The following is a 10,582-nucleotide window of genomic DNA, read 5'->3' on the forward strand; positions in this document are numbered from 1 at the left end:
ATTAAGGCTTCTATGAAAATAGGTCATAAGACACATCACTTTGATTTTGAGTGTTAAAAGCAGGGCCAGGACATACTCTCTGTCAAAGGTCAATGACTTAGACCAGACATGGCCCAAAATGGCACCACAAGTAAGAAAACCTGAGAAAACAGGTTATAAAAGAGAACCTCAAGCCCTGCTTGGTGTGCCAACCTCTCCAGTGTTGGCCCCTGCTCCCTTGCAGGGCATTTCAATAAATCTGCCTTTTCTGTTCTACACGCTCTGGTAGATTCTTTCACCCCTTCAAATATACATTTGAAGGTGCCTCAAATTCCCCATGTTTCCTATAATTCCCCACTAAGGAAAGTAGCTTTTCCATAGGTCATTATTCTAATAATGCCATGTATCAAGATCTCTAGGAAAGATGACTATGGCAACATTGAGCCTTGAATTTCTCTTTCTGTGGTCTTTTGAAAATATTGGAATGATACTGGCCACATATACATTTATAAAATCACATTCCTTCCAGGAAGAATTCATTCACCCAGAATTTATGTAATTAAGCAGATCTATCTACCTATTAATTAATCATCTTTCTATCTAAAACCACTGCTTAAGAGCAGCATGGAATAACAGGCTTGCTGTCTTGACTTGATGTAATTCCCATTTTAATTCAGAGAAATTTCATGTTTTTAGATAGCCTTTCACAGCATTGTGTCAGGTAAATTTATGATTGCTTTTTGACTTCATGAAATACTGGAAGTAGCTTATGGATCTTCAGTTTTTGCCATATAGATTCCTAGATATCTAGGAATCTCAGGCTGGAACACGCTGGTTTACGGGATGGAAACAACTGAGAAACTTGGATTATGGCCATTTTAGGCAGTATAATTAAGTTAAATTTCTGCAGAATTGACCTGATAATTAATATACATTTGAAGAAGACTCAAAATCCAGAATAACTTTGCCACAGTCAATTAAATCCCTTTGGTAAGAGAGTCCCAAATAACGAGTTACACTTTAAGGTATAATATGAATTGAAAGAGGCACAAAAAGCCCAATTGCCTAAAAATTCCTCCCTTTTCCCAACCAACCTTAATACCAACCAATTCCTTTTCCCCAGCAGGCTGCTATTTAAAATCAACTTTCCATTAGGAAAGAAGAGAAGGGCTTTACAGTATACTGCTATTAAATTTGCCATCCAGGGCCTCCCTGGTGGTGCAAGGGATTAAGCACCACACTATGAAGCAATCCACAGCCTCTGCAGCACGAGTTCGATCCCCAGCCGGCCAGGGAGCAACCCATATGGCGCAACAAACCTCTCCTGACTTGCCCACTGCTCCCCTCATCAGTGTACTTCGGTCAATCTGCCTGCTCTGTTTCCCACTCTGTCTCTGGTGAATCTTTTCACCCCCCCCCCCCCCCCCCCGCAACTCTGGCCTGTACGCCAGCTCTTGTATGCATAAATAAACAAATCTTCAAAAAAAAAAATTTGCCATCCAGCCTCCCTTCCCCATTTCTTCCTTGTCCTCGTCACAGGATAGTCTTTAAGCAGCCCTAATTAAAAAATTATGATCCCTAAACTTGTCCTGGATACACTTCAGGCTTAATGGAGATTTAGCCTTGGAAAATTTGCAATTGGGAGAAAGACACCTGGTTTTGTCTAGGTTAAAATCTTTACTGCAGATACAACAAGATATTGAACAAATGGAGTTAGGGCAGCTCTATTTCCTACCACGAAGACTGGATAGTTAAGTAGCGTGGAATAGCTACTGTAAAATTTCAGCCCCATCCTAAGGCATGGCTGTGGCTTCATACTTATATTTTCCACTTTTTGTTTAAGTTACCTTGAGGTAGTGTCTGTTTCTTGAAACCAAAAGAAAGCCAATAGACTGTCTTGGTGGAAGCTATTGGCAAGTCCTATAGTTTCATAAGATCGGTTATAGATCAGTCCGTAGTTACCCTCAAAGTCACATAGAATCTACTTTCTGAAGATCTAGGGAATACAACCAAAGAATCCCAGGAGCGTCAAAACAAGATCTTGGTTTACATCTGAAAAATCCAAATTTATACCAATATTCAGATAAGTGTATAAATATTTATTTGCCATAAAATCAAGTAGTCTCTCACCCAAATATGTTACAGAATTAATAATGTCATTCTGACATAAAGATGTTTTAGAATTTTGAAAAAAAAAAGAAAAAAGCCCAAGTAATTAGCTTAAATTGCATTAGTTTAAATGTTAGCAGACTAATAAAAGACTAATAAAAGGGAACTGATAAGCAACTGTCTCTCCCCAAGGGATTCAGAGCAACAGAAGCATTGCTGTTTTTTGTTTGTTTGTTTTTTTTTTTTGGAGGGGGAATAATTTCTTTCTCTAATTTTAGGGAGAAAAAAATGACTGTCCATAATTCTGTCATTCAAATACAGAAAGCAGGGCCTCCCTCGTGCCACAGGGGTTAAAGACACAGCACTATCAAGCTATGGCCAGCCACTGCAACATGAGTTCAATCCGGCCAGGGAGCTAACCCATAGCAGACCTCCCTGTCTTGCCCACTGCTCCCCTCAGCAGTATATTTCAGTAGATCTGCATATTCTGCTCCCCACTCTGTCTCTGGTGAATCCTCTCACTCCCCCCACCTCTGGCCTACACGCCAGTTCTTTTATGCATAAATAAATAAGTCTTTAAAAAACAAAACAAAAAAAAAATACCGAAAGCGTTGTTCTCCATTTTTCATAAAAAGCTGATATGGACGCAGCTGGTAAGACCTGGATAATTAAAATATCAATCAGAACAGGGGAGACTAAATGACTTTGCTTGAATAGAGCAATTGCGTGGAATTAGAATTGGAAGGAAAATAAAATAATTTGTAAAAGAAGCAAAGCAAACAATTTAACATTGGCCCTTTCTTCAAGTAAGCACAGTGGAAGGATGATAAGTGGTACTTGTTCTTAACGTTGCCATAGATAAATTGGAGAACATTCATTTCTCTGCGACATGGACATTCAATCCTTGTTTGTAACATTTGCCTCCTTCGGATTCTGCTGTCATGTACACAGTGAATAGGATTTACTTACAAAGAATATTGAAAATTTGACATTAAAAAGGCATGCTATATAGAAATAGTGTCTTTTTAATTTCCCCAGAAATATATACATATATCCCAGAAAATTAAATAATAAGCAATAAATAATAAAACAGTTTGAAACTGTGAAAAGGAACATAAAATCTGTATGTATTTATTGTGATGAAGAACAAGAGTGAAATAACTGGAAAGGAGGTGCTGCAAGACCAGAACCTGACTCACACAAGAGGGTGGGGGTGGAGGGGAATAACCTGACCTTTATCCCAGCTATAGAAACCAAGACCCTTAGGCGCCAGTGCCTTATCACAAGACATAAGACCCAAGCAGGATCAGACTGTGGTAGGGAGTGGAGCACAGACCTGAGGGTAAAGATATGGAGATTGGGCCCACCCTGGAATCGCTGGTCCCTCTCTAGTTTAGCCTAGTTATTCAAAATTAGCAACAAACAGGCCACTCCACGGAGGAGTGAGCCCTCCCAAAGAGAAAAGGACTATATCAGTGCAGTCTTTGCACTGGCTGGGGCAGCACTCCATCTGCCTACCTATGCCTAGGTAGGTGCTTTCTTTTCACCAACTCTCTCCCTCCACAGGGCAGCAGCCTCCTGCCCGCCCATGACCTGTACCAGCCTGGGGCTTCTCTTCACTGACCTCCCTCATCAGAGGCACCTTTCCTTAAGGCCGCCAGCCTGCAAATATGCAGGCCTCTCTCAACAAACCTGTCCCTTTCAGGGGAGCTCTTCCTGCCCGTTTGCATCTGTGCAAGTGCCTTTTATTCTTTTGTCCCCTTTCCCTATTAAACCTGCCCTTTAAATATAACTACTGTCTGTCTCGTGGGAAAACTGGCCACTTGCTGCTGAAAGGGGAGCACTGGTGACACCTTTCACAGAGTGAACCCAAGGACCCCGCACTCCAAACCCACAGACTCCAAAAATGACATCAATTGAATGATGAACAAAATTTTAAAAATAGGTGTAATCACTTTTCTATTTATCATTAAGATCTCTCTACTAGTAAAGGTTTGTTACAGGGCAGGGAGAGGGGCAGCCCAAACCCCGCAAACCTGCCTATTCTAAATGGGTTCTGCCATCCGCCGCATCAACACAAAACATATGAGACTTTTAATGGGAAGGAACTTTAATACAATTAGGAAACAATACAGGAAAGGCAAAGAATCTAATTTCTAAGTGAAGCACCCAAAGTGACCTGTCCCCTCGTGGGTAAAACTCCATCCAAATGGGCCCAGAGCAAGGCCCCAAAGCCTGCCACAAGTCTAAAGCATCTTCGAGTGGGGACCCACAGAAAAGGGTCAGAAACAACCAGACAAGCCCGGAAGGAAAAGAGCAAAATCAAAATCAAGATAAAAGCTGCCATTGTCACCTCCCCACGGGTCTCACCCACATTTGTGTCACCCTGTCCACGATCAAAAGACAAGCGCAGTTTCTTCACGTGTCTCTAGGCTCCATGTGCCTCCCCCAGGGCTCCTTCTGGCTCCATCCTGCTTTCTTCCTCAGTCTCCTCTGCAGCTTCTTCTCTCCCTGCTCAGCTACACCCTCCCTTGGGTGGGGCAGGGAACCTGGAAACTTCCCCTTTCCTGGGGACCACCCTGTTACAGGTTCTTTAGAGAAATAGAGCCAATAGGATATATATATAGAGAAAATTGCCTCACATAATTATGGAGCTTGAGAAATCCTAAATCTGTATCTGCAGTTGGCAAGTTGGAGGTCTAAGAGATGTCAGTTATATAGTCTGATTATGAAGGGCCTGAGAACTAGGAGAGTCAACAGTGTAAATTCTAGTCTGAGAGCCAGCACGTTCAAGACCTAAGAAGGGCTGATGGTTCTGCCTAAGTCTAAAGACAGGGAAAAAAAAAAAATCAGCGTCAAATATCAGAGCACTCAGGCAGTCAGAGTTCCCTCTTATGGTCTTTGTTCTCTTTAGGTCTTCAGTTGTGTGGGTGGGGTCCACACACTTTAAGGGGGGCAATCTAATTCAATGTGCTGGCTGGGATGTTAGCTCATCTAGCACTACCCTCACACACAGCCAGAATTATGTGGGGTTTTTTTAAAGATTTATTTATTTATGCATACAAGAGCTGGGGTACAGGCCAGAGATGGGGGTGGTGAGAGGATTTGTTATAGGGCAGCCCCAATACAAAACGGGTTGCCTAACTGTGGGTCCTCACTCACACGCTTGAAAGGACTCATTGATGGCTTTGGTTTGGAGTAGGGGTGGAGTCCACAAAGTCTGTATGGAATTAGCTCAGGATATGCTTTCCCCCTAACAGAGTCACCAGAGACAGAATGGGGAACAGAACAGGCAGACTGACTGAAATACACTGCTGAGGGGAGCAGTGGGCGAGATAGGAGAAGTCTGCTGCGCCATGTGGGTTGCTTCCTGGCTGGCCGGGGATCGAACCCTCACTGCAGAGGCTGCGGGTTGTTTCATAGTGTGGTGCTTAACCACTTGCGCCTCCAGGGAGACCCCAGAATAATGTTTGACTAAATGCCTGGGCCCCCTGTGGCCTAGTCAAGTTGATATATAAAAATAACTATCACTAATTCATCTCTTGCCAACTTGGCATCCCTTTTTTTAGTTTAAAGATTTATTTTCATTTATTTATACATACTAAAACTGGGATATAGGCCAGAGGTGTGGGGGGTGAGTGGGTGAGAGGATTCTTCAGAGACAGAGTAGGGGCCAGAACAGGCAGATCTACTGAAATACACTGCTTAGGGGGGCAGTGTGGGAGACAGGAGAGGTCTGCTGTGCCCTGTGGGTTAGCTCCCTGGCCAAGGAGCTAATTCATGGTGCAGTGGCTAATCTCAGCTTGATAGTGCTGAGATTTTAACTACTGCGCCACCAGGGAGGCTCCAACTTGGCATCCTTATGCATCTCCTTAAACCAAATCTAATCTCTAAATAAAGACGAAACAAGGTCATAATTCTAGCTAACATGACACAATTATCTTGCACACAACCAAAAACTCGTTAACCTTTTCCCCAGAAAAGAAAATAATGTGGGCCTCCCTGGTGGCGCAGGCAATTGAGCTCAGTCCTGCGAAGCTGTCCGCAGCCTCTGCAGTGTCTGTTGGATCCCCGCTGCCCTCGGAGCAACCCACATGGCGAGTAGACCTCTCCTGTCTCACCCGCTGCTCCCCTCAGCAGTGTATTTCGTCAGTCTGCCTGTTCTGTTTCACTCTCTGTCTCTGGTGAATCCTCTCACCCTCCCAAGCATCTGGCCTGTACCCTGGCTCTTGTATAAATAAAATAAATTAAAAAAAAAGAAAAAGAAAATAATGTGCTTGTGTGATGTTTATTCTTCTCCTTGAGAGCCATAATTTAAATATTGTGTTGTAAAATTAACAATACTTAAATGTTATGATAGAATGTCAAATATATCTTACGTTATATACGGAAATAAAGCAAAGAAAAGAAAGATATTTGTACATATGTACACATACATTCAAACAAAATAAAAAATAATACTCATGATAGTTTCATTCCCATAATTAGTTACATGGTCATAACTGGCCTTTATAGTTCCCTTCTTCCATTACCCATTATATATTCCCTTCACCTTCAGCAAACACCTCTGCTGGCTATGGTTCTATATCTGGTAGGGTAAACCAAATCTTCATTCCTAAAGGATTGCAGTTCTGTTGTAGTTTTCCATTGACCTAAACAACAGGGCACGAAAATACTAAGGTATCTCCTGTATTCCAGACATATCCTTCCTTACCCTCATTGTGAAGCAGTAGTCCAATTTCCCCTTGGTAGTCAGGATCAATCAGCCAGTCAACACAGTAACTCCCTTCTTTGCCCATTGATTCAGATGCATGACAGGCCCAAAGTGGCCTGTTGGCAGTCTTAACTTCCAGTTCAATGGAATTATTGTTCTATTCTCAGGGTGAAAACATTCTTCCCTTTGGAACTAAGGCTTCCAGGCCAGCAGAGCATAGGTCACAGGAATAGGAAGCAAAAATTTTGCTAGTGGGTCACTAGGGGTAATAGTGAGAGGCCATTCTCATTTTCACCACTTGATTCCTGGACCATGAATTCTAGTTATTGGAGAGACAGGACCGTATTTATCAAATTTACACAGATTTTCTTGTTATGTTAGGAAATTGATTCAGTGATCAAAATTTGGCCACTACTAATGTATAAATACTGAGGTACATATATTCACATATATTTATATACACTATATTTTTTATTGAGAAAATATTAAATATGTTTTGATATAAACTCCAAGTTCGAGTAAGATTCATCCTTAGAAATATACAGTTATAAGCAGTCTGTCGGGTAAATCTAATCATACTTCATTTTGTTAAAAATATCTCCTAATGAAGAAACTATAAAACACTCCATTTGGGAATGGGAAATCTGGAAATGAGATTGGCCACTAGAGTGTACAGGTAAGACTCTTTACAAGGCGTCATGAAGGGACAATATGACTTACATTTTCCATGTATTTAGGTCATTCTAGCCAGGCATGCAAAGTTTATGGGCATTGCCAGGATCTCAGAATTTTTGCAGTTGGGGAGCTTAGTTGCTGAGTCTTTTCTGGAGAGTATAACCTACCCAAGAGAAAAGATCTAAAACATTGATGTTTTCAAAACTGTATTTTGGGTGACTGTTCTGTGCATTGTATGACATTTAGCAGTATTTCTGGTCTATCTACTAGATAACATAGTACCCCTCCCTCAGTTATCATAACCAAAAATGTTTCCAGACATTGCCAATGTTACGGGACTCATAAAATTGTTCCAGTAGAGGCCACTGGTCTCATGATGCGACCCAGTCAAAAATCTCTATTGGTGAGCATATGTTCCCATTCAGCTTTGTAGTACTTTTTGAATATAAGCAGACAACTAAAGTTCACCAGAATATAAGGAAAAATAAGGGAAAAAAGCAACATGGAGGAAACGTGCTATGAAAAAGAACATGTAGCAACTTTAAAGAATATGTAGCATCTTAAAACAAGAACTCATGGAAATTATAATTATGGTAGCAGAAATGAAAAACACTATAGAAACACTGGAGAATACACTCTCTAGAAAGAAGGATAAAAAGATAGATGGAAAAATAGGAGAGGATTTAGAAGATGAGAGAATTAAGTCTCGGAGGACTGTGTGAGGAGGCAGCTTTAATGAATAAAAAGACTCCAAAATATAGAGTTTTTTTTTTAAAGATTTATTTATTTTTATACAAGAGCTGGGGTATAGGCCAGAGGTGCGGGAGGGTGAGAGGATCCACCAGAGATAGAGCAGGGAGCAGAACAGGCAGACAACTGAAATACACTGCTGAGGGGAGCAGCAGGTGCCACAGGAGAGGTCTGCCATGCCATGTGGGATCCTTGCCAGCCGGCCAGGATCAAACCTGCACTGCAGAGGCTGCGGACAGCTTCACAGTGCCATGCTCAACCCGCTGCGCCACCGGGGAGGCCCCAAGATGTAGAGGTTTAAATTGCATGGAAGTTTATTTCTCTGTGGCCAAAGTAAGACCCTCCATGAAATCTTTATATGGCATGAACCCACACATGAAGCACAATGGAAGTAAGGTCCTCAAGGGATAGCCAAGTTTGTTTTTTTTTTTTTTTTAAAGATTTATTTATTTCAGTGTAGAAGAACTGGGGTGCAGGCCAGAGGTGTGGGGGGATGGTGAAAGGATTCACCAGAGACAGAGTGGGGAGCAGAACAGGCAGACTGACCGAAATACACTGCTGAGGGGAGCAGCGGGCAAGACAGGAGAGGTCTGCTGCACCATGTGGGTAGCTCCCTGTCCAGGGATTGAACTCTTGTTGCACTGGCTGCGGACAGTTTCATTGTGCTGCGTCTCAACCCCTTGCACCACCAGGGTGGCCCTGATAGCCAGGTTTTGATCCAGGTTAAACTTGTGCTGCCTCTTTTTAGTGGAGAATGATATTTAGAAGCCAAGATTTGGGCATGATGTGTGCTCATTACTTTTGGGGTCTCTTTGCGACTAGGTCTTCTTGGTAGGTAGCCAGTGAAAACACCATAAGTGTGTGCATGTATGTATGTAAATATATACACACGTATCTATATTTCTATATATATCAAGTCTATATTAAGTCATTGATATCCCTAATTTTCATTCAATTCTACCATTTGTTCTACTTTTCATATTTATAACTCCCTTCTCTGACAGTGAGAAACCAGACTCCCATTACCCTTAATATATTTACTTACTTAATCAATTCGTCTGAATGCAAGCAAATTCTCAGTCATTGCCCTTTGCCGTTTATGGAAACACTTCTTATCCCACTCAGGATCTAATGGGGTAATGCCTGGCACCCTTGCCACCTTAAATGTACTCATTTTACTTATGCTCTGACACCCCCCCCTCTCAGCCCCTGTCACTTCCACCCCACCAGGAATAGGTATCTACTTTACCTGACCTAACAGTTTTAGGGCTAAATTGTTCCAAGAAGGGAAAGGGAAGTTTACCATGCCCCTTTAACACAGTCTTATACTATTGTAAACAGTATTGCAATGAATAATTGTGTCTACACAAAATTAGTATATGTTTAAGATGAATTCCTAGAAGTGGACCGTGAATCAGAGAGTATGTGCCTCTGTAATGTTGCTGATTCTGCCACCTTACAAAAGTTACATTACTTTCCACAGAGGCTTGGCAATTTACACACCATGGTGCCTAAAAAAACTCTTAACACTGGTAATTCTAATACATAGAAAGGCCTCAAAGTTACATGGTGATATTTGAGAAAATTAAGACTGATGTTTTTTTCTTTTTTTTAGAAATATATTTGTTGTCACACAAATGAAATTTTCAATATCATAGTTTCTTGGTAAACAAAAATGAAATAAAATTGAGCCACCAGAAGCAAATTTAGGAACACAAAATAATAACCAAACTCATAGAATAAAAAGTAACTCCAAGAACCCTCTGAAACATAAACTGGGTTCATAAACTAGTAGCTCTTCCATTTGCAAGGCAAAAATGGAAGCAGAATGACACAAAACAACCAGGAAATAATTTTTCTACCAAATGTATTACTCAGATACTTGTCAGCAAACTGTTTTCCAGATCACGAGCTTAATTCTCTCTACACTCCTGCAGTGGTATTAAGACTCTTGTCAGTGTCCTCACTGCCTTGGGCATGTCAGAACCTGGAGGGAGTTTGAAGTTGAGCCCATCATTTTTCTGGTTTTTGCACTGAACACGGTGCATCTCGGGAACCTATTCGGCCCCAAGCAAACCTGGACGCTCGTCACCCATGGACCAGGGTACAGAGAACTCACACAATCGCTACCAATGCAGCACCTATAGCACCTATAGCAAATTGGGTTTCCCCCATTTACATTTTATGTAAATGAAACGAAAATTCTAGTTCCTGCGTCGCAGTAGCCACTTTACCAATGCTCAACAGGCATAGTGGCTAGTGGCTACCCTATTAGGGCAGACACAGAATCTCTCCTCCATCAAAGAAAATCTTTCCGACAGCGCTGATGTAGACAGTTCAGCAGAATTTTTTGAA

The sequence above is a fragment of the Talpa europaea genome (genome assembly GCF_964194135.1).
Source record: "Talpa europaea genome assembly, chromosome: 2".
Taxonomy (NCBI): Eukaryota; Metazoa; Chordata; class Mammalia; order Eulipotyphla; family Talpidae; genus Talpa; species Talpa europaea.